This window comes from Thamnophis elegans, chromosome 14, assembly GCF_009769535.1.
Source record: "Thamnophis elegans isolate rThaEle1 chromosome 14, rThaEle1.pri, whole genome shotgun sequence".
NCBI lineage: Eukaryota > Metazoa > Chordata > Lepidosauria > Squamata > Colubridae > Thamnophis > Thamnophis elegans.
The window spans coordinates 31414945-31440552 of record NC_045554.1 but is presented as its reverse complement, the minus strand read 5'-3'; the positions used below and the strand labels follow the sequence as shown (position 1 = coordinate 31440552).

Genomic DNA, 25608 nt, shown 5'->3' with positions numbered 1-25608 from the left:
CCATTTCAACTATATATTCCAGCATCGGCAAATTAGGCAATTTCATGTTAAAATTAGGCAATTTTGTGTTAAAATGTGAAGCAAGCACCTTCTTATGAAGGTCCTAGTTGTAATCCCTAATCATAGTTAGCAGTCTGACAACTTCACCCTGAACTCACTGTAGTTTTTAAATGAACTTTTAAATCAATCTAAATAAGGTACATTCCTCTAACTAAGAGTACCGGTGCATGACAATCTGAAGCCAGAGACGAGTTTATCATTTTTCCTTTACTTTAGGTATTTCAGTGTCATGTGGTTGGTTGGACAGTTGACAGGTTAGAAGAAATCGGGTGAGATATTAGTCAAATGAGAAATGGATAACAGATTTGGTTCACCATTAAAAACATTCCAGAAGAAGCAGTCTACATTCTTTGTGATCTCAAAGAATTTTGAAGACTACCCCCAGTTTTTGGGGGGTGGGCTGCTGCAGGTTGGCAGGGGTTTGGGAGAACCTCTAGCTAAGATTCTGTGCAGTTTGGAGACCCCCAAATCTCATTCCTGGCTGGCCTCACCCATTCCTCCCCTCCCAGGAGTCCTCACGTGGCCCGTTTTAGATACAGATAAGTGCAGGGCATGTGCGGAGCTCAGGGAGGGAGAAAAAAGGGACCTACCCCTTCAGGAAGTTCAGGAAGGCCAGAATAGTCCTGTTTCGGACCTCCAGAGGGCCTCTGGAGCCTGGGGAGGCTGTTTTCGCCCTCCTGGCAGCTCAAAAAAAGCCTCCGGAGCCCAGGGAGGACATAAACACCCCCCTGGTGGTGCAGGTGGCCAACTAGGCCACACCCAGCATGATCATGCCAATACAGCAACCAGGCAGAGAACCCCTTGCTAAAACTTTTGAAGCCCACCCCTGGTTCTGTTACTCATGGAGACATACAAACCCTCAACATAAGGGATGCTTCGTTTATTGAATTTTTATTTACACATGCGTACAGAAGAAGTCAACAAGACTTATTTCTAAAAAAGATCCAGAAGACAATTATGGGGTATCTGGATCAGAGAATTCAATCTAGGGCACAATGAAATTTAAACAATTTGAGATGCAAAACTTGAGGCCTGAGAAGTTGCCCCTGAATGTCAGTTATCATGACAGAAGGGAACTATTAAATACACAATAATAGCATTTAATTGAGCAAGACATTACAGTTTACATTAATTTTAGTTTATGTCCTGCACCAATTCACAAATCACGAATGAGGAGGTGATAAGACGCCTGGGAAGCCAAGGAAAATCATCAAAGCCATTAAAAAGTGAAATTTAGAATATTTTGGACATGGATGCGACACCCAGAAAAATACATCATCCTTCACTTAATCCTCCAGGGAAAAATTGAAGGCAAACAAGGTCCAGACAGAAGAAGAACATCATGGCTTCAAAACCTAAGGGACCGGTTTGGACAAAACTCAGCAGCACTTTTTCAAGCGGTTGTTGACAAAAATAGGATTGGCAACATGATCGCCAATGTCCGACAACAGATATGGCACAAGAAGATGACCCATTCTCATAAACTTTTTGAAATAGGACCCTTAGTTATTCATCCCTTGAGGATATGGATCCTTGGAGGAAATGTACATTTCAATTTGCAGTTGTAAATCCTTAGTAGTATAGTTAGATTGGGCTAGGATTCAATCTTCTCACTGCCGCCATCACCTATGGATCCAAAATGCTGCAGCCTAGGCAGAGGTCTGTGAATCTTTATAGCCAATGTAAAGCTCATTGGGGAGGGGGATAGTCTGTGCGGCCCTATATCAGCTGAACGAACACAGTGATATTTGTATAGTCCAGTATCAACTAAATTTATCCATATCTCCTGGACTAGTATAAAAAGCAGGCTTTAGTGCGCAAAATCTCTTAAATTTTAGAGATTAGCATTTCAAGATAAAATAGGTTTAAGCTGTATATTAACATATTTAAATCCAAGGATTTGATTTTCTTTTGTAAAATATGGAAATAGGAGAAACGTATGAAACAGATAATACAGATGAAGACTGAAGGATGATAAGATAACAGTCTTCACAGTAAATGACTAAAGGGTTATCACATAGGAGGAAGAGATTATCTTCTATGGCCTAAGATGGCCAATTCAGAAACAGTGGACTGAAATGACAAGGAAGTAAATTCAGGCTATATATTAGCAGGCACTTCTTCACAATTTGAGCCAATGGAACTGTCTGCCACATAACAGCAATGACACCTAGACTTATACACCAATTCATAGTGCTTTAAAGCTTTCTCTATTGCCTCCAACAATCTGGTTCCCCATTTTACCAACCTCAGAAGGATGGAAGGCTGAGCCAACCTTGAGCCAGTCAGGATCAAACTCCTGGCAGTGAGCAGAGTTAGTCTGCAATAATGCATTCTAACCACTGCGGCATCAGGGTTCTTAATGAACTGAGTTCATGTTGTGGCCCACCAGTGGCCAGCGGAGCTGGCAGCAGATTCAGACAGTGAGGAGGTTGGGGAGGAACATGGGCCAGTCCTGGAGTCTAGAGAAGGCTCTGATGGGGGCTCTGTGTAGAGGCAGAGAGGGGGCCAGAGCCCTATGCCAGTTATGACTCTGCCTTCAGAGTCAGACATCAGGGAGACAAACGAACAGCTGGAGCTTCTTCCCAGTGTGTGCATGCACAGAGTTGCCAGACAAAGGGAACAGTTAAAGAACAGGGGCGACTTGGGAGTAAGGCCACAGATGGATAATGAATGGCCTCTCCCAGAGGAAATGAAAGAGGAGTGAAAGGAGAGTGGAGTTTGCAGGAGACAATTAGTTCGCCTAATTGGTTCGTGACTCTCGGAGGCTCCTTGTTGAGTTTTGCAGATATCCAAGCCAGATAAGGTCTGTGACCATAAATCCTCCCTTGAAAGACTTTGCTGGATGTGAATGAGCAGAATTCACAGTAAATTAATAAAATAGTTTTTTTGTCGGGACAAGGAGTTTGCTTCATGCTCTTGGGAATCCTAGGTCACAACAGTTCATTGCAGTCTTAACGGTTTCAAACAGAGGCTGGATGGTATCCATCAGAGATTGTCTAGTGGATCTGAGGAAGGAGGACAGGAATCAGGAACAGCACCTGTGTAAATGTAGTCCAAAGGGCATCCAATTGCTCCCTGAACAGGAATTCTAGGAGACATGAACAAATATATCTCAAGACCTTGAATTCAGAAAGATGGATCCGTCAAAATATGAAAGAAATATATATATATATATATATATATATATATATATATATATATATGTATATGTATATGTATATGTATATGTATATGTATATGTATATGTATATGTATATGTATATGTATATGTATATGTATATGTATATGTATATGTATATGTATATGTATGTATGTATGTATGTATGTATGTATGTACGTACGTACGTATATACATATACATATACATATACATATACATATACATATACATATACATATACATATACATATACATATACATATACATATACATATACATATACATATACATATACATATACATATACATATATATATATATATATATATATATATATATATATGCGCTACAGCTTCTTTGCCATCACCCTGTAAAATAGGATGGCGCCTCTGATCAGCTTATAATGAGAGCATTTCAATTTTGAGAAATTAAGCCCTTGTTTTGTGTCATGTAAATCATCCGTATCTGTTCTTCTGAAAAAGATATTGGAGGTGACAGCAATGTATAGTTACTTCTGCTGAGCTGCAGACCTAGGAGTTGATGATAATGATCTATTAATGAACAGTGACACCCGTCTCAACTTTTACCTCATAGCTGTCGCAAGGAACTGTGCATTAGAATCTATACTCCAAATAAGGAACAGATGCCGGCTGAATGGGAAGAGAGGGGAAACACCGTGTGTGTGTGTGTGTGTGTGTGAATCTCACTATTATTTCATTGATTTGACGTTATAAAAATAGCATTAATTTAGTTTCTGGTGAGAGTGAGTAGCTAAACCCTCATTAAAATGGTGGGAAGACTGAATCAGGATGTTAAACTATTTAAGAACCCTGAGCATTACTTTCAAATACGTCTATCTGAATATAGACATGGTTTTCTACTGGAAAATAAAAGCCCAATCAATTGCATTTCAAAAGTCTGAAGACATGAATACACTGCTTCTTGAAAGCTGTCTAAACAATCTGTAGTGATTTTACTTCTTTCTTTTCTTTCTCTTCGGTGCTTGATTGTGCCAAATAGTGTCATTTCTGAAAGAAATAATTCATATTTGGAAAAAAAAGAAAAAGAAACACTTATCCTTTGAATCTTAATGGCTTAAAACAGCTTGAAGAAGAAAAACAGCCAAGAGACAAGCAGTCCAGAAATTTAAATCCAAGGGAACATGTTTAAAAATAAGGAAATTGCCTGCATTTTCTCTGCAGTTACTGTTGAGAGGAGGAGAGGAGAGGGGAAAAAAACATTTAAAGCAGACAAGAGACTTTGGATTTTTCTTAGCTTGAGTTGCAAATGCTGTCTTTTTCTTGATCATAATCTCCTTCCTAAAGGGCTGTAAAAGTTCAATTGAGCTGATGGACTTATAGGTAAAGGTTCCCCTCACACATATGTGGTAGTCATTCCTGACTCTAGGAGGCAGTCCTCATCTCCGTTTCAAAGCCGAAGAGCCAGCGCTGCCCGAAGACATCTCTGTGGTCATGTGGCTGGCATGACTAGACGACGAAGGCACATGGAACGCTGTTACCTTCCCACCAAAGGTGGTCCCTATTTTTCTACCTGCATTTTTATGTGCTTTTGAACTGCTAGGTTGTCAGAAGCTGGGACAAGTAACGAGGACACAGTCTTAGCCACTGAGCCACCGCGTCCCAATCATCATTCTAATGGACATGTAAATAAGTGAGTGTGTGTGATATAAAGTCTACCTATTATCATCATTTCGTACCTCGGTGTTCAGTTAAGTTACAAAAAAGTTACAAGCATGGATAACAGAGCAATTGCCGTTTTCTGCTGCTACTCTTCAACACCTGTTATTTTGGTTATATTTTTTGGTAACACAGGAAGTCATAGGTGACCCATCAAGGCTAATATCCCCTGATAGCCTAATTCTCCATGAATTCTTTCACTCTTTTAAAATGATCTAAATGACTGGGTACTCTCACAGCTGGGGGCAGAGAATTCAAGAACTGAATTCCACACGGTATAAAGAAACCATTCAAACTGGGGTATACAGACTAACATTAATCACCTTGAAATCGCCAGGATATATTATAAAGCTAACATAGAATGTTATCCAAAAAGATCTCTTAGTTTTTAAGCAGTAGAAGACAGGACACAGATGGATAAAAGATGCAACAATACCGTAGCAAAAATTAAGGGGTGCTTGCCAATATGTAACATCTGCGGAACTCAAAAAGCAATGCTAGCAATGCTAGTTATCGGTGTAGCAAACATCTGCTAAAGGATGTAGCTTTTCCTACAACCCTGCTTGGATTTGTATGGCATATAGAGCAGGAGACTCTGTATGTTGACATAAGCCCAGTTCATGATGAGTTCTGGGAAGCAAGTACAGGTAATCCCTTGACCACAATTGAGTCCAATATTTCTGTTGCTAAGTGATGTAATTGTTAAGTGAATTTTGCCCCATTTTATGACCATTTGTGCCCCGGTTGCTAAATGAATCATGGCAGTTGTTGACTTAGTAACATGGTTGTAAAATCAATGACATCCTCATTGACTTTGCTTGTCAGAAGGTCACAGAGGATGATCACATGACCCTGGGACACTCCAGCCCTTATAAATTTGAGCCAGCTGCCAAGCCAGAGGTGGGTTGCTCCTGGTTCAGTCCGGTTTGGCAGAACCGGTAGTGATATTTTGGCCTGGGTCACAGAACCGGCAGAGACCCAGCTGCTGGCCATGCCCCTGAACCGGTTCCCCAGTTGCCACTGCTTTTGCCAGCATGTTGTTTAGTAGTGCGTTCGTGTACACATTTCACTGTAAATTGTTCTGTGAACCATGAAGGCACACTAAGCGAACTGGTGGTAAAAATTGGGAGCAACCCACCTCTGTGCCAAGGGTCTGAATTTTGATCACGTGACCATGAGGATGGTGCAGTGGTCGCAAGTGTGAAAAATAGTCATAAATCACTTTTTTCAGTACCATTGTAACTTTGAAAGGTCACTAAATAAATGGTGGTATGTCAACGGCTACCTGTACAATTAAAAGAGACTAACCAGTGCCATAAATGTGATAGGGTTATGGAACATCTGGAAATCTTAATCAGGCTAATCCAATATATGCATGTCACAACTAGTTATAATGCACACACCATGAGGCTAACAGTGCAGGAAATCTTTCAACCCAAAGTTTTTTTTTCCTGGAAGTTATCCCACTGCTTAATTTTTCCAGAAGAGAGTTTCTATTCAAAATTTGAAAAGGGATACTTTGGACAAATGTGTAAGTGTGTTTTCAACCAGTATTCTTTCCAAATTTCATTCACAACATTGCACAGACAGCATTCCTCCTAAATCCTCCCTTTGAAAATTGTCTAAAAAAATTAACACATGCAAATCATTCTGATTTTCAGAGCTGCTTCCTTCCAAAAATTACAATGCAAAGTTTCCTGGAAAACCTACTTCACTAAAAATGCATACTAGAATCGCGTAACTGGCAGAAAATGCTAATATGGAAATGCTTGTGGGTTGATTAAAGTAGACGATATGGAATTGATTCATGCATCCTGCTGAGCCATGGTTTAACCTTGATTTTTTTAAAAAAATAAATCACCCTGGCTGAGTTCAAGTAGCACAACGAGCCAAACTAAACACACCATTTTATGGCTAAGTGAAGACTTCTCCAAACTGGGTGGCTTCCAAATATACACTCTTAAGTTCTTAATGTTACAGAATAAAAACTTTTATGAATGCACTTTATCCCACTCCCCAAAGCAAGCATTAAGAGAAAGCCAGTGTGATCTAGTGATTAAGGCTAGAAACCAGGAGACCACGAGTTCAAGAAAGCCAGCGGGATGACTGTTGTTCTCTGGCCTCTTGCTTGGTGATTAAGTTCAACCTTGGTTGTATTGTGGCTAGCCAGAGGCCAGCAGAGCTGGCAGCAGAGTCGGACAGCGAGGAGGTTGGGGAGGAGCATGGGCCAGTCCTGGAGGCTGGGGAAGGACTCTGCATTGGACGAGGACTCTGCATTGGAGGCAGATATGGGGCTGAGGCCGTCTGGCAGTGATCAGGTGCCTACGGAGCTAGACAGCAGTGAGGCAAAGGAACAGCTATGTTCTCTAAGCTGTGTGCCCAGTCTTTCCTTGCACAGCAGCACATTTGGGAAAATATTTACATGGCAGCTTTCCAAGATAGATAAGTTCTGTAGTCATAAATATTCCTTTGAAAGACTGTTTGCCAGGCCTTGCTGAATGTGAATGAGAAAAATTCATATTTGTTTAACAAAAGGGGTTTTGTCAGGACCAGGGCTCTGCCTCGTGCTTTTTGGGGAAGCCTAGGTCAGAACAGATTGATCCTAAAGCTAAGCAGGGTCAGGCCTGTTAGGTACCAATGGTAATCCACCTCTACATTGTTGTCAAGAAAACAACTTCAGTGCATCTAAGTAGACCTGGAATTCAGCTTGAGTCAAGAAAGATTTTATTTATCCTCATTGGAGGATTGGCTCAACTTTAAGGAGGAGGAGGGGGGAAGGGGGGAAGGAGTAAGGAAGAAGAAGAAGGAGAAGAAGAAGAAAAGAAGAAGAAGAAGAAGAAGAAAGGAAGGAAGAAGGAGGAGGAGAAGGAGAAGAAGAAGAAGAAGAAGAACTACTACTACTACTACAACTACAGCAACAACAACAACAACAACTGTGGGGTCTTTGGTGCTCCCTAAGCTTGGTTGTTTTCTTGCAAACATTTCATGACCCAAACTAGGTAACATCACCAGCCCATTGCAGTGCACTGATAATGTTACTGAATTTGGGTAACGAAAAATCTACAAAAAAACAACCAAGTTCAGTCTTGGTTCAAAACCACTGTCTTGGCTTTCTTTGCTAGATGACTAAATGGGATGGTTGACAGCCATGGAAGAGGTTACCAAGAAACCCCAAAGTTTAGTCTAGGGTAGCATAGGAAGCTGAACAAATTTCACAGATAGTGTCTCCTGGCATTGAAATGCTTGATAATGATCACTCTAATCCTCTTTCCTTCTGTCTGTAATTGCAATTATTCACACAATGTTCAACACAATTCCGTTAAATGGCATGAAATCTCCTCGCAAAAAGACATTGGACATTTGTGTCACCGCAACATCAACTCCAGTACACTGCACAACTATAGGAAACATTCAAACAGACATCATTCTTCCTTATCCAATCCCATGTTAAAGGTTTTAAAAATTGAAAGAAATCAAGTGGAGAATAAATATATTGGAGGAACTCAGGTAGAGCATAAACCTATTCTCTCCACCTGATTTATTCCAGGTCTGTGTGTACGTGTGTGTATAAGTACACATGCACACATTCTATTATTGCTTATTTCCACAGGATTTCAATCTTTAGCTCTTCCTTTTGCAAACGGAGCAGAAGTAAAAACTTCTGTATAACCATTTTATGCTACTTCTCCAACTAATTTATTTCCTTTATGGTTTGGATTTCAAGAAACATGGTAATATGATGCCAAAAATATATCTTATTTTCTTAAAAACTGGAGAGATAAGAAGTCCAACTTAGCTTGTAGTGCTTTTTAAAAAGAGGAAAAATAGGCTAGTTTTTCAGTATTGGCAGATACTAGTGTTTAGATTTATTGCACAAAGGTAATCAGGCTATAAAAAATATACTCTATCTTTAATTCATTAATCATCCAAGAAAGCAAATGAATTGCTTTCAAAAAAAGGACAACATTTTCCCCTTCATTATAATCAGGTGGTCTATTCTATTTCTTTGAGAAACAAAACAAATTTCTACTCCTGATAGGAATGAAATGCAAACCCAGAGTTCTGGTTTTAACAGGGATTCTTTGGTTCTGAAATGTCTAATCCCCATGTGCAAAAAGGCCTGTAGAAGTGTTGATCCACATTGAACCAGCCTAATATAGGTGATGGGTTTCAGCCCACCATGAAAGCATCCTCTGTATCTAGTTGGGTTAGGGTTAGGGACTCCAGGAAGAATAGAATTAGAATTAGAATTAGAATTAGAATTAGAATTAGAATTAGAATTAGAATTAGAATTAGAATTAGAATTAGAATTAGAATTAGAATTAGAATTAGAATTAGAATTAGAATTAGAATTAGAATTAGAATTAGAATTAGAATTAGAATTAGAATTAGAATTAGAATTAGAATTAGAATTAGAATTAGAATTAGAATTAGAATTAGAATTAGAATAGAATAGAATAGAATAGAATAGAATTCTTTATTGGCCAATTGTGATTGCACACACAAGGAATTTGTTGTTGGTGCATATGCTCTCACTGTACATAAAAGAAAAGATACATTCATCACGAATCATAAGGTACTTAATGATAGTCATAGGGTACAAATAAGCAATCAAATCATGCTAGGAAGTAATACTATAGTGACAAAGACTATGCATTTGTACACGAGATTAGACAACTTGCCACATCCAATTCACCATGGCCAATGTGCTATGGGAAGTTCGCCACAGCCCACGTACCATGGAACAATTCACTATAAGGCAATTCAGTAATTCAGTTTAATTATTTAAATGTATATTTTTGTCATTTACATTTCATTTGTTCCCTCCTTTGGCATTTTTTCTTTAATGATTCTATTCCATCATTACAGACATCCCTGATTTGTGTATATATGTATGCCAACTATATTTACTTGTGCAAATATATCTGCTCATATATCTTGTCCTTCTGTCAATCATTCTGGTTTTTGCTGTCAATACACTGCAGACCAAGCTATTTAGAAAACAGCTAGAATATTGACCAAATCTTACTACTTTGTGTCCTTTGCTTAATTTAACACTTCCAAAAGCTATTGTAAGACTTTTTTTTGTTTTAAAAAATGTTTTAGTATAGAAATACAGCTTGTATCTGAGGCCCCTAGATGTCTTATTTAATAAAGTTGGTTGTTGTTTAGGTGAGCATATTAAATTTATTTGGGCCTTCCAAATTTACCACAGAACTGCTACTTCATGGGATCTCATTCTGATTTATCACTGTCTTTATTTGATTGATACAGTCCATCTTTTTATAAACATAGGAATCGCTGGTTTTCTTTCCATGGTATGAGCAAGTAAATTAATGATAAAAAGGAAACTGTTTTGTCAGTTAAATGACACATGTGTGCTTCATAAACTGATGTGTAATGGGCTATCTTGAAAACAAATGAATGTTTACAGGATTGCTAATTTATAGCCATCCTCTGCCAGTGTGCCTTTAACAGTGCTGTGATCAACAGAGAATTAGCTAACAGTAACATGTTTTCCCGATCCCTAATTGGAAAAAAAAAATTAAGAAGCTTAACTGGAAAAAAGGGCTATTTTAAAAAAAGATAAGCACAGGAACCTGGCATACAAGAAAGAAAAAAAATCATAAGCCTCTGGCAAGCAAGAATGAAAATAAGGCAATTCATGAAGAATGAGAGACGTTAGAAGCATACAGGTGGAACTCAAAATTTCCTCTCTGGTTTGGCAAACAATGGATGTCCCTTTTCTAATTCCTGGAAATATATCATTGGAGCCCCACCAATGCTAGCTTATCCTTCTACTAGGTGCCAAATGGAGAACCCCAGGAGTGACATGCCAACTTTCAACAATGTCATGAAAGGTTAGGTCAAAATGGGGGGGGGGGGGAAATGTCATAAGTGTTAGCTGGAGGCTAAAATCCAGTAGGGTTTTCTGTAGATGGGTGGTATTGTGGTATGTTTGGAAGCAACAAAAGTATCTATATTATGTTTTTATATTTTATGGGGTTTTTTGTTAGTTATTTGTGAGCTACCCATGGTTATTGCTTAAGACGAAAATTCCAGAAGGCAGGACAATAAGCAATGAATGGAAAATAATCAAGGAAAGAAGCAACCTAGATCTAAGGAAAAATTTCCTGACAGTGAAAACAATTAACCAATGGAACTGGTTGCCTTCAGAAGTTGTGGGTGCTCCATCATTGGTGGATTTAAAGAAGAGGTGGACAGCCATTTGTCTGAAATGGTATAGATCTCCTGCTTGTGCAGGGGGTTGAACTAGAAGACCTCCAAAATCCCTTCCAACTCTATTATTCTGTCCTGTTCAGTGTTCAGAGCAAATTTTTTTAAAAAACATTTTGTTTTTATTCCTTAGATTTTTGTTCTGCCTTTATTACTTCATAAGTAACTCAAAGCAATGAACATACATAATACTCCTACTTCCTATTTTTCCCACAACAACAAACCAGTGTAGTTTTAGGCATATATGATTGAGGTGTGTCTATAGTGTATATCACAACATTTGCTAAAGGTGACAGAGTTACAGTACTTAAGATCCTTGGTGTGCTCATGAAAAAGGCACCATTTTGGCCAATGCTGCAGATATTTTTCTGCAAACTTTTCTGTCTGGAATGGCTAGAATTCTATCTGAGGGGATCTTACTTTTTACAATTGAGAAGTGTCCAAGATGACTGTATTTTATTCAGCCATTTGCAATTCAAAGTACTTCACTGTAACACACCATTCCCACCACCTGTATACAAACCCCAACTTAAGTGGCGAGCTAAAAATGAAAATAAAAAACTGGAATATTTTAGGCAACAGCTCACCCGAAGGAGAAGCTGCTATGCGTTTATGTTTCTGAGCCCACCAAGTGCTGGAATTTATTGCAGCAAGTAAAAACAGACAGCCGACATAAAAATCCAGCAGGTTCTAGCCGGTAAAATTATTTATCAAGCTAACAAGGGAAGAACTTTTTCATGTAGCTACAGCCCTGTGTGGGGAAGGCATGCCTTTATATTTCACCTTTGGGTTGAAGCACCTGTAAAAATGCCATCTGACAGGCACTTCTCATAAACATTCCTTTCTAAATGGACTGCCCTGGGGAGGGAAGAGAATTCTAAGCGAAAGAGAACTGAGTCAAGGTGGAGAATCTTTCTAGGAGAGGATTTGAAGCTGAAAATAAGTCCAACAACTTCCAGGGGTCCATTGTTGTTGTTAGTTGCGATGTTGTGTCTGACTCATCATGACCCCATGGACAACATTCCTCCAGGCCTTTCTGTCCTCTACCATCATCTGGAGCAGTGTTTTTCAACTTTTTTTGTGCAAAGGCACACTTTTTTCATGAAAAAAATCACGAGGCACACCACCATTAGAAAATGTTAAAAAAAATTAACTCTATGCCTATATTGACTATATATAAAGTAATTTTCCCACGGCACACCTTACACTATGTCATGGCACACTAGTGTGCCGCGGCACAGTGGTTGAAAAACACTGATCTGGAGTTTATTTAAGTTCACCGACTGTTTTGGCAACTCCATCCAGCCACCTCATTCTCTGTCGTCCCTTTCTTCTTTTGCCCTCAATCTTTCCCAGCATGAGGCTCTTCTCCAGTGAGTCCTTCCTTCTCATTAGGTGGCCAAAGTATTTGAGTTTCCTCTTCAGGATCTGGCCTTCTAAAGAGCAGTCAGGGCTGATCTCCTCTAGGACTGACCGGTTGCATTGCCTTGCAGTCCAAGGGACTCACAGGAGTCTTCTCCAGCACCAAAGTTCAAAGGCCTCAATTCTTTAGCTCTCAGCCTTCCTTATGGTCCAACCTTCACAGCCATCCATTGCAACTGGGAAAACCATAGCCTTGACTATGCACACTTTTGTTGGCAGAGTGATGTCTCTGCTTTTTAGTATGCTGTCTAGATTTGCCATAACTTTCTCACCAGAAGCTAGTGCCTTTTAATTTCTTGGCTGCAGTCCCCATCTGCGGTGATCTTGAAGCCCAGGAAAATAAAATCTGTCACTACCTCCATTTCTTCCCCATCTATTTGCCAGGAGTTGAGAGGGCTGGAGGTCCATAAAGAGATTTAATCAATGAATGCTAAATTTGGGATTGAATATAAACTATAAACCCTCTGAGTCCATTCTGATTTTGATTGCAAAAGACAAAAAAATAAAAAATACAGGTATTCTTTGGCTTCTGACCACAATAGAGAACAAAATTTCTGTAGCTATGTGCCACAGTTGTTAAGTGAATTTTGCCCTATTTTATGACACTTCTTGCCACATTTGTTAAGGGAATCACTGCAGTTAAATCAGTAACGTGGCTACTAACTGAATCTGGTTTCCCCATTAGCAACAGCAATAGCACTTAATCTTATATACTACTTCACAGTACTTTACAACCCTCTCTAAGTGGTTTACAGAGTCAGCCTCTTACCCCCGAGAATCTGGGTCCTCATTTTACCCACCTCGGAGGGATGGAAGGCTGAGTCAACCTTGACCCTGGTGAGATTCGAATTGGCAAACTGCTGGCAGCTGGCAAGCAGCAGAAGTAGCCTGCAGTACTGCACTCTAACCACTGCGCCACCGCAGCTTAGTGACTTTGCTTGTCAGAAGGTCACAAAAGGTGATCACACAATCCAGTACGCTGCAATTGGCATAAATGTGAATCAGTTGCCAAGCGTCCAAATTTTGATCATGTGACCACAGGGATGTTGCAGTAATGGTAAGTGGTCATAAGTCACTCATTTCAGTGCCATTGTAACTTCCAGTAGTCACTAAGCAAACATTTGTATATTGAGAACTACCTGTAAATGTTTTTGATTTTAAAATTTGAAATGCTGGTGCCAATGTGTTTTCTTTGCCCAGAAAGTTTAAAAGTATGCAGAACCGCTATTAGCAATTCAAATGCAGTCTTGATCATATTTCTGCATTTTTTTTTCAAATGATTCGAACTGTGAAGTTATGATTTGCTTAATGAGATTCATTAACAATTGTTCTGTATGTGTGGTTTGTATATGCATAGACACATGTACTCTTTTCCCACCATCTTAATGAAATGAAAAATGGAGAGGGAGAGACAAAGGATAAAATTAGTCAGAATACCCAAATAACAGAGTAGGAAGAGACCTTGGAGGTCTTCTAGTCCAACCCTCTCCTCAAGCAGGAAACCGTATATCATTCCAGACAAGTGACTGTCCAGTATCTTCTTAGAAACCTCCAGTGATGGAGTACCCACAACTTCTGAAGGCAAGCCATTCCACTGGTTAATTGACCTGTTAAGAAAAGCCATTCTTAATCCAAATTAAATGTTCAAAGAAATAATTTACATTTCTTCACGTAGATGTGCTCTGCCAGCATAAAAATACTTCCCACAGTGTAAAGGGGAATTCTGGAATTTCAGAAGTTTCCTAAGTTAGTATAAATGATGTAAATTGACAAAAAAAAGATTTTAAAGATTTTAAAAACAAAACCAAAAACTTATCTCTCTCTTCCCCTCCCTATCCCTTGCTTTCTTATGTCATAAAGTTATAATATTTTACTTGCGAAATTCACCATTAATCTCCATCTGCATATGGTAAATGCAAAAGTCTTATTTGCTTCATGTCAAATGTGCAAGAAAGCAATAGTAATAAAGGGCCAAAAATTTAATCAAGATCAGCATTCCAGGAACTACAAAAAAGTAATGGTACATCTGAATACAGAAAAACATCTTCATTTTTTTTAATCCTTATGTTTGGTAGTATTCTACAAAAGTGGGGATCAAGCTAAGCAAACATTACATTTCCCTTTTATTTAAACACTGCATTAATTTAAGGAGTGGCAGAGATTACTGTAGTGGGGTTATTAATTCAGAAATTCAAAACTCTATTGAAAAAATACAGGGTGTTTTTTTTTGCTCCCTCACCTCTATAGAGATACACTTGACAACAAATCTGTATACTAGAATTGACTCTCACAATTCCCATAAATTAAGTAAACACAGCACTATCTCTTAAAATCTGAACATCTGAAACATTTTAAGCCTTGAACAGAAAAAAAGCAGAATGCATATTGTCTCTTTCATTTATTTTGTATGTGAAAATATGCCTTATATAAGCATACTTGCATACACAAATATGCAAAATAAATATTCTTCTAATTCTTGTACCACCAAGACACAAACAAATTCAGAACAGCATAATTATTATTACTAGTAGTACTGGTATACTAACATTGATATATTAAATGTACAGCTGTAGGTACAACGAGCGGAAAATAAACACAGCTGAAATCTGAAACAAATGCAGTGTAAACTTTGTAAATCTAAACAAACACATTGGCGAGGTCTTCACAAGATCAACACAAGTGTGAACAAACCTTGTAATAATATAAAAGTTTGTAAATATGTAAAAGGATGACTGTTGCTACTACAAGTCTTGGTATGTGAATGGTAGTTTCTATGCAGTAAATGTATTTTTGTCTTTATTTAAGGATGTAAAAGAAGGAACTGTAATATGCCCATCAGAGGTGGGTTCCTATTGGCATTGCTACCAGTTCGCTTTGCGCGCACTTTGCACGCACAGGTGCCAGATGTGCTTTGCGCGTGTGTGCACAGTTTACTGTAAATTGTTCTGCGCATGCATGAAGAATATGAAAAACTTCTAAAAAACATGCTGGCAATAGCAGAGGCAACCAGGTAACTGGTTCGGGGGCGTGGCCAGCCTGGGTCGCTGCCGTTCTGTGACCCAGGCCAAATTACCGCTACTGGTTTGCCCAAATGGGTGCGAACCAGTAGAAACCCACCTCTGATGCCCATACTTAGCATTGTTCATATAATCACATCTACTACTAGAAAAAGTGAGAGCCAATTTGGTCTCAAATTTAAAACAGCAGGTTAGAACCAAGAGATTGTGGGGTCTAGTCTTGGGTGACCTTGGGCCAGTCCTGGAAAGGAGGTCATGGCAAACCCCTTCCAAAATCTTGCAAAGAAAACGTCTGGGATTAATTCATGGCACTAAAAAAAAACCACAGAGCTAAAGCTGTTGCCCAAAAGTACAGATGATATACATAGACCCATGTACCACTCCCAAACCTGCTGTCTACTTTTCCTTCTCTCTTGGTTAGAGATGTAGATTTTTAAAAAAATGGAAAACCTTCCTGCATAATTAACTGATTCCAATTAGCATCTCAGTTTTTGAAAGTCAGCACACGTATTTGGAGTACATGATTTGAGGGGGAGGATGGCCTTGAAATCATCTCTGTGGCTTACAACTGTCACTTGGGGGGGGGGGAGGGTGGAATTATATAACCTTAAAACTACCAAGATTGCTTGAGGTGGAAATCCACATCTCTAACCCTGTCACCTAGCAACCATCCCAAGCAGCTGAAGCAAGGGAAGAGCAGGGGACACGCCCCAAGGTTAACAGAGAGCCCAATGGCTGGGAGATCATTTCCTCCTTTAAGCTGTAGCTATTGCACTCACCAAAATTAACCAATCGTTCTTGGGTAGTTGGCATGCCTGTAGTAAGATCTAGATAACACCAGCACACAAGAGGACTTGCTTTCCTATCCCCTATTTGGCTGTTTCTCCTTTTTCCTTGTCCCATTTCAGATGGTCCTTTCTGCTTTGCAAGAGCAATGGCTGAAAGAAAGGAATGTAGCTAAGTGCACCTGGAATGAAAGAAATACGGTGTTTTGCTGTATTTTAGAAAAATGTTGATCCTTTTTGGGTGGAGAAGAAAAAAAACCCTCCCTCTCCCTTCCCATTTTCTCCCCAGCCGACTGACTGGCGATTAAGCTGCAGGGTGCTCTTGCCAACTCTTAATGAGCTTCTAATATCTGCAAAGGAGCAACAGGAAGTTTTCCACCTCAAGTCATTTTGCAAGAGTTGCAGCTGCCTTTAAGTGATGATCAGTTGAATTTCTCCTGGAAAACTTCAGTCACGGTTCACAGACGCTCTGGTCCAGTTGTACATGTGTCTCTGTACATGTTTCAATATTTTTAGTACAGACAGTCCTCAACTTACAAGCATTCACCTAGTGACTGTTCAAAGTTACAACAGCACAGACAAAAGCGCTGTTACAACTGGTCTTCACATCTCTACCACTGGCAGATCCCTATTGTTCTGACCGAGGCTTCCCGAGAGCATGAAGCAAACTCCTTGTCCCAACAATAAACCCTTTTATTAATTTACCATTAATTCTGCTCATTCACATCCGGCAAAGTCTTTCAAGGGAGGATTTACAGTCACAGACCTTATCTGGTTTGGAGACCTGCCAGGCTGATATCTGCAAAACTTGGCAAGCAGTCTTGGAGAGTCAAGAACCAATTAAGTGAACTAATTGTCTCCTGCAAACTCCACTCCCCTTTCGCTTCTCTTTTATTTCCTCTGGGAGGGGCCATTCATCATCTACCTGCGGCCTCACTTCCAAGTTGACCCCTGTTCTTTAGCTGTTCCTTTTGTCTGACAACTCTGTGCATGCGCACACTGGGAAGAAGCTCCAGCTGTTCTTTTGTCTCCCTGATGTCTGACTCTGAAGGCAGCTAATAACTGGCATACGGCTCTGGCCCTGTCTCTGCCTCTGACACAGAGCCCCCATCAGAGCCTTCTCCAGACTCCAGAACTGGCCCATGTTCCTCCCCAACCTCCTCACTGTCTGAATCTGCTGCCAGCTCCGCTGGCCGCTGGCTGCTGGTGGGCCACAACACCTATGCTCAAATGATGTAGGAGGCAATCAGGCTGAGTCTGAGGGCGGGGTCAAATGCATCATTAGTTTGAAGTCTCTGCACCTCCACAAGTCCATTGACTCTTATCTGGCATCAATTCACCTTGACCGTTAGTAGTTCAGACTCTTGTGCACATGTGGCATGACATAAACTTGTAGTACTTTTGAACTCTGTTTTAGTCTCTGACTTCTTGCACCTGACAGCTTTTCAAAATTTGGGCACTTAGTAACCAGCAAGGGTTGCAGTGTCCCAGGCAACTTTCCCAGCCACTTCCAACAAACAAAGTTAATGATGGAATTTAACAACCGTGTAATTCACTTCACGGCTACAGCGATTAGCTTAACAACCACGGGACCCAAACTTAAAAAACTGTGTGTGGTTCCCTTAACCACCACTTTGTTTAGTAACAGAAATTCTGGCCCCAAATGTGTAAGTCAACGACTGTCTGTAATTCTTCAGAGAAGCAGCGTTGGCCAAGGGATATGTTCTTCAAGAGGATCTTTTATCATTTTGTCTTTGCCCTTCTTGATAAAAGCTGGGCTAATTTTTGGAGCTGTGTTTTTCAACCTCAGCAGCTTAAAGAGATATGGACTTCAACTCTCAGAATTCCCCAGCCAGCCTTAAGAGAAACTGAACAAATCATGCTGTAGATCTAGGTTCTTATCAAGGAATAGGCTTCAAAAATTTCAACAATGGGCTCTCTGATCCGACATGGTAGCTTTATAGGCAAGTGCTCTCCATGCTACCCTTTCAAACACAGCTTCTTTCAATTGTTGTATGTTCATCTTTGCACCAGATTTGACATTATCAAGCCAGTGTGTTTTTTGCTTGCCCCTTCTTTGTCTTCCAACCATTCCTATTATCATTGCCTTCTCCGTTGAATTTGCAAGCATGGCATGGCCAAAGTAAGTCAGAGGAAGTCTTATGATTTTAGCTTCTATTGATGGGTCTGGTTTAACTCTCTGTTACCTACTCTGGTTGTCTATGGTATACACAGTAATTACACCAGCACTACAATTCAAAAGTGTCAATTTTGTCAATACTTGAAAGACCGCCTCCTGCCAATTACCTCCTTGCGACCAATAAGATCGCATAGATTAGGCCTCCTCCGAGTTCCATCTGCCAGTCAGTGTCGACTGGCAACCACACGGAGGAGAGCCTTCTCAGTAGTAGCTCCGACCCTTTGGAACGATCTCCCCGTGGAGATTCGTACCCTCACCACCGTTCAGACCTTCCGCACAGCCCTTAAGACCTGGCTAGCCCGTCAGGCCTGGGGATAAAGATAATCTGTCCCCACCCGAATGATGAATGAATGTTGTGTACTATTTTACTCTTATGTATTGTTTTGCGTTTATTGTCTTGTACCCTCCCTTCCCTATTTTATGTAAGCCGCCCTGAGTCCCCTCAGGGAAAAGGGCGGCCTATAAATATTAATAAAATCTCTAAAATCTCTAAATCTCTCAATTCATCATCATCTCAAACACACAGGAGAAGGCTAGAACTTGTCCTCATTGCTCTGGGTAATGGCCTTAAGTCAAAAAGGGCAGATTCTCAGGTAAAGACTAGGGAAACTATCTTTAAACCAATCCAACACTTTGCTGTATACCTTCATAGAGAAGTTAGGCGAAAGCTTTAATGTGGATTCCCGAAGCATGCCAAGATATAGATTTGGTAACCGCAACAGCCCATTCTTTTTTAGGATTCTATGACTTTATGAAAACAGCTTGAACTTTAGGAATGGATATTGCAAAAGAAATGGATTCTTTTTTCTGTTTGGCTCAAAAATGAAAAGGGAAAAAAGTGATAAAGACAGCCTGACCTCTGTCAACATTGACCAACGAGTTCAGTACGTACCAAGAGGAAAGTGTTTTCAAGGGCATAGAAATTTCATTCAAGTTTACGCTCACCTTTTGACAATGGTTTGACGTTACTGAGGGGTTTTTAATCCTCTCCCTCAAAGCAAGGGGATTTACACTGATATGTACATTTCTCTACATCCAAAACAGTGTTCTGCTCCCACATCCTTACATGAAGCTCATTGATATATGGCAGTGATGGTGAACCTTTTCAGCACCGAATGCCCAAACCGGAGTGCATGTGCAGCTCAGCTGGTCTTCGTAGATGCCAGAGCACCAGAAAGTGGTCTGAAAATGGCCCAAAAACAGCCTGAAAAATGCCCCGGAAAACAGGCAAAAAACAGGCCAGAAAATGGGCTGTTTTCATGTGGTTTTCTGGGCCAAAATGGCCTGTTTTGGGGGCATTTGGGGGGCTGTTTTCCAGTGCTCCGGTGCCCACAAAGACCAGTTGGCTGGTGCCAGAAACCAGAAGAGCAGCTGGTGATGGCATGTATGCCCACAGAGAGGGTTCTGCATGCCAGTTCTGGCATGCATGCCATAGGTTCTCCATCATGTATATATGGCACACAACCTTGTCCCATTAGTACACACAAAAAATACAGATGAACAAAGAAAGACCTTGGAGGTCTTCTAGATCAACCCCCTGCTCAATCAGGAGATCTTATACCATTCCAGGCAAATGGCTGTCCACGTTCTCCTCAAAAACCTCCAATGATGGATCACCCACAACTTCTGGAAGCAAGCCGTTCCCCTGATGAATTATTCTCACTGTCAGGAAACTTCTCCCTAGGTCTAGGTTGGACCTCTCCTTGTTAGATTTCCATCCATTACTTTTTGTCCTGCTCTCAGATGCTTTGGAGAACAGCTTGACCCTCCCTCCCTTCTCTCTGGCAGCCCTCTAGTCCTTCTCTTCATTTTACTAGGAAAAGGATATCACAGGAGCAGCTGAGGCTCCCTTGCACAACTCTTTTCACTACAAGATTATGGGACGTCAGAGTGTTTTACAAACAAACCTTCATTCTTTGAGTATCTCTGAGAGGTATTACCAGATTAGTGTTTCCTTTGAGCAGGTTGAGAACTGAAAGCCAATCACAGCTCATCTACAGTGATACTTCATTCCTATCTGTGCCAGTTGGAGTAACTCATTGCCTAAAGTTAGAGTAAATGTTATATAGAGAAAGAGAGAGGTCATGTTGATTTAAAAGCCTTCTGCGTAGGAAATTCAGTTTATTACTGATGAAATCAGAGCCAGTTGTTTGCCCAAGTTGAACCAGGAGTACGACTGAAAAGATCACCTGTTATCTGGACGTGGGAGTCATTTCATTTCTGGCTAAGGCCAGGCGTTTAATTTTGAAAGTTTTACCACATAACTTATACAAAAAGGCCATTTACAGGTTTCATATTCTATTAAGGATTCAAAGGAAAACTCTTGGGCCCTGAAAAGTTTGATAAAGCATCTTGATCTAGTTAAGACGTTAATGGTAAAGGTAGTTGTTCCAGTCTCTAGGGGGCGGTGCTCATCTCCGTTTCATAGCCGAAGAGCTAGCACTGTCCGAAGATGTCTCCGTGGTCATGTGGCTGGCATGACTAAACGCTGAAGGTGTACTGAACGCTGTTACCTTCCCACCAAAGATAGTTCCTATTTTTCTACCTACATTTTTATGTGCTTTCAAACTGCCAGGATCGCAGAAGCTGGGACAAGTAACAGAAGCTCACTCCGTATACGCGGTGCTAGGGATTCGAACCACCGAACTGCTGACCTTTTGATCGACAAGCTCAGTGTCTTAGCTACTGAGCCACCATGTCCCTTCAGTTAAGAAGGCTAATTCTGTGTAAACATGTCAGAAGCAGAAACTAGCCTTAATCTGTAGTTTATTATTGTCTTACAAATCTTGGCTGCATTTGGTGTATTTAGTTGTAATCCTGGTCTTGGATGTCATATCTGCAGCTTTTCAAATCCAGAAGCCACTTTTTGTCCTCAAATAATGGCAAAAACATGACATTTTTTAAAATTAAACATGGTCACCCTGTCTCATGAATTATCAATGGCCTCCCTTTACTCTCATCAAATTCATTGTGAGAGCTCTGATATCTTGTAAGATATGGGGATATCATAAGATGTTGATGATTTCCAATTCTGAATATATTTTTTTAAAATCTAATTCCAGGATACAACAAACAGAATCTAGGACAACAGCAGGAACTTAGATTATTTTTCTTGATTTATCCTCACAAAGTGATGAGTAAGTCTGGGTCTTATTAAGCCTAAATGAATTACATTTTTGCCTCTAAGGCCACTGCAGAAAGCAAAATGACAAACTGGCTTGTATCTTCTACTCATCATATTAAAGTGTTCTAACAACTATCAAAAAAAAAAAACAATCATTGGATTTATACAGCTATACACCTAAACACAATATTTTTATGGAGACTTGCCTTCTTCATGGGACCCCTACACTTGGAAAGTAACTGAAGTTTACAAACAGGGTTATAAATGCATGAAGCAAAAATCTGTTTATATTAAAATAATACATTTTGTCACAATTATTTTTACGCTGGGAGCGGGAAGAGATTGTACATTTTAAAAATCAAGCAGCAGAACCTCTTTAAAAAAAATAGATTGCAACACTTTCTAGAAATTGTTTTCCTGTGTTTGGAAGTGCAGTTCAACAATATTTCTCCTCCATAACTGGCAGTTTCTTTGCTTTTCATCTATCATAACTTTTACACAATCTTCCTTGTACACTTTTTTCTTCCTAATATCTAAGCATTAATCAAGTTGGTTAAAAATTACCCTAATTACACATGAAAAGTTTCAAGGTCATTTAAGTGCGAAGAGAATAAACCCTAACAGATATTGTCATGTTGTATTCTGCAGGTTCTCTGTGATTAATTCATTTTGATTTGTAAGATAAACTATGCATTGATGCTTATTCAAAAAAGAAATAAAAGTTTTAGGTGACAATTCAGTCACCTGCTGTAACCTTTTTGTACTGTTTGGGTACCATTTATAAGCTAAGTTTAAATAGAAAACCAGAAATAGTGTTATCTTGAACAATATAATTACATATATAATTGATCAAGTATGTATGTAGGTATGTATGTAGGTATGTATGTAGGTATGTATGTAGGTATGTGTACACACACACACACACACACACACGTTTGATCTGAACTGTTATTCTGAGTCAAATGCACCGAAATACACAACTGTCTCACAAAGTTGATTCATTATGGATTGACAACATATTTGTGCATGAACTCAAGAAAGATAAGCAGATTGGTCTGATCAAACAGTATTCATTTCAACATATCAATAGTCCTTTATTTATGACCACAACTTCCATTAGTAAGCAATGCAGTAATTGTAATTTCTGGTTTTTATGATTTTGTCATGTTGTTAAGCAAATCACTGCAGTTAAGGGAATCACATGGCCGTTAAGTGAATCTGGCTTTCCCATTGACTTTGTTTATGACACAAATGATGATTTCATCACCTTGAGATGTTGCAACCAATAAACGCTGGTTGCCAAGAACCCAAATTTTGATCACCTATCCAAGGGAACACTGCTACAGCTGTTAAGTACAAGGTCTAGTTGTACGTCACTTTTTTTAGGGTCATTGTAACTTCAAATGGTTTTTAAACAAATGGTCATAAGGACTACCTGTATCTGATAATGATCCAACTCATCCTTTCAAATTTAATCCTTGATTTAGGAATTCAGAATCATCTTTAAATCACATTTCAAATTTGATTTGAGTTTGTTGATCAGAAGGTCAGAAATTCAGCTGTTCAAATCCCTAGCACCATGTAACGGAGTGAGCTCCTGTTACTTGTCCCAGCTTCTGCCAACCTAGCAGTTCGAAAGCACGTAAAAATGCAAGTGAAAAATAGGAACCATCTTTGGTGAGAAGGTAACAGCGTTCCGTGTGCCTCTGGCATTTATTCATGCTGGCCACATGACTATGGAGACGTCTTCGGACAGCGTCGGCTATTCGGCTTTGTAATGGAGATGAGTACCGCCCCCTAGAGTCGGGAACAACTAGCAAATATGTGCAAGGGGAACCTTTACCTTAAAAATTCAGAATCATCTTTAAATGAAATCTCAAAACCGAATACTTGCATGGCTCTAATCTTTTCCTTCCATTTCAACCCATGTGATAATTCATTATTATATTTGATGTAGCTCTTTCCTGTACAACATGAATGACTGGTTTTGTGCCAATAATATTTTTGAACTAAAAGGGAAAAAATCTGTTTTTTTATTACTTCTCTTTCATCACATCACACTAATAATGGCTGAAATTGATCCTTTCCTCCCCCCACAAACCTAAAGTATCAGCTATGTGATCTAAAAATTCCCTACTTTTAAAAAAGTCATTTTGGTTGGAGAAGTTCAAGATGGGGAATTTTACGTATGAAAGCCCCAGGAGTGTAAGAACTGGAGTTTTCATATCTCGGTTTATTATTCCTAATATTAGATTGAAACTTCCCCCGCTTGTCCTTCTCTTTCTCAAATTCCCCACCTGACCTGACGTGTCTCTCCCCTGTTTCCACCTGTCAATCACATTCGCGGTTGAAATTTGATTTCTCTCCCAACAATAACCTTATATGAAACATTACCATAAGGGTCAGCACAATTTCAACCTTTCTGTGCACGTTCATTAACACGTCCCGGGTCCAATATCTGTTTGTTTCCAAGTTACATGAATTTTTGCTGGAACCTCTTGGCGGTCAGCAATTGCTAAACCTGCTCTGAAGGAGGAAGTAAACAGCCTTGGCTCCTTGTCTTCAAAAGGATTCCTTTCATAAGGGAAAAATTAGGACACTGTGTCTTCAGTGCTAAGGATTCCTCTCTTTCTTTCTTTTTTCATGTTTTGTTTATTTTATTTTTATTACTTTCCATTTCCACCACACAGTGTGAGATCTGGGTACAGTTATTTAAACAGCCATAATCCACATATTTATATTTATATTCATCACAATAATATTAATAGTATAACTATAAGGTAAAGGTTCCCCTTGCACATATGTGCTAGTCGTTCTTAACTCTAGGGGGTGGTGCTCATCTCCATTTCAAAGCCGAAGAGCCAGCACTGTCCGAAAATGTCTCTGGGGTCATGTGGCTGGCATAACTAAATGCCAAAGGCACATGGAACACTGTTACCCTCCCACTGAAATGGTCCCTATTTTTCTATTTGCATTTTTACATGCTTTCAAACTGCTAGGTTGGCAGAAGCTGGGACAAGTAACGGGAGCTCACTCTGTTACACAGCACTAGGGATTCGAACCACCGAACTACCCATTTTTCTGATCAACAAGCTCAGCGTCTTAACCACTAAGCCACTGTGTCCCTAGTATAACTATATATCAATATAATTACAATAATACGTATCATGTTCATCATCAAATTCTCTCCACATTAACATTGCCTCTTTTTTATATTTCCTCCTTTCTGACTTCTGTTTCTATTGTCTAACCATTGATAAAATACATCCCACATCAGAAAATATTCAGTTTCTTCTTTATCAATAATGAGCATTAATTTGTCAATTTCTGCACATTCTAATATTTTCTTAATTACACTCACATCTTACAGTATCTCATCATTTTTCCATTGTTGCACAAATACAATTCTAGCTGCAGTTAATATATGTAAACCCAGATATATGGTCTTTTTATTATATTTTTCTGGTAGAATGCCCAACAAAAATATCTCAGGTTTCAAATTAATATACTGCCTTATCATTTTTTTTTCATTCAAGTATGTATTTTCATCCAATATTTTTTAGCTTTTGGGCAGGTGCTCCACATATGATAGTATGAACCTAGCGGTTGATTACACTTCCAACATTTGGCAGATCTATTTTTATACATTTTAGCCAATCTTGCCGGTAGGATTTCTGTCTTTCTGAAACATTAGAGAAATGTGTGGATTTGTGTGAGGAGAAACAAAAAATGATATGAGAATTAAAAAAAAATCATAAATCCCTGCAGAAGACTATATAAATAAATGCTTGCCAGATTCAATGCTTGTATATTTGACCGGACAATCCATGCCCTATTAGATCATAATTTCTGAGATATTTCCTTTCCTAAATGGAAAAAGAGAACTGGGCAGGCAAAAAAGCA

General features: G+C 39.4%; 1 protein-coding gene across 2 annotated transcripts in view; it reads right to left on the bottom strand.

Annotated features, from left to right (window-relative positions):
* Window positions 1-25608, bottom strand: part of MAF (MAF bZIP transcription factor) — a 256983-nt gene that overhangs the window by 208672 nt on the left and 22703 nt on the right. The window contains exon 3 of one of the 2 annotated variants that reach the window (XM_032230506.1): window positions 2955-3151. The exons of the other annotated variant lie outside the window; for it this stretch is intronic. The gene's annotated coding sequence lies outside the window, so the exon portion shown is untranslated. Of the gene's footprint in view, window positions 1-2954; window positions 3152-25608 lie in introns of those variants that run through there. 2 annotated transcript variants of the gene reach the window in all.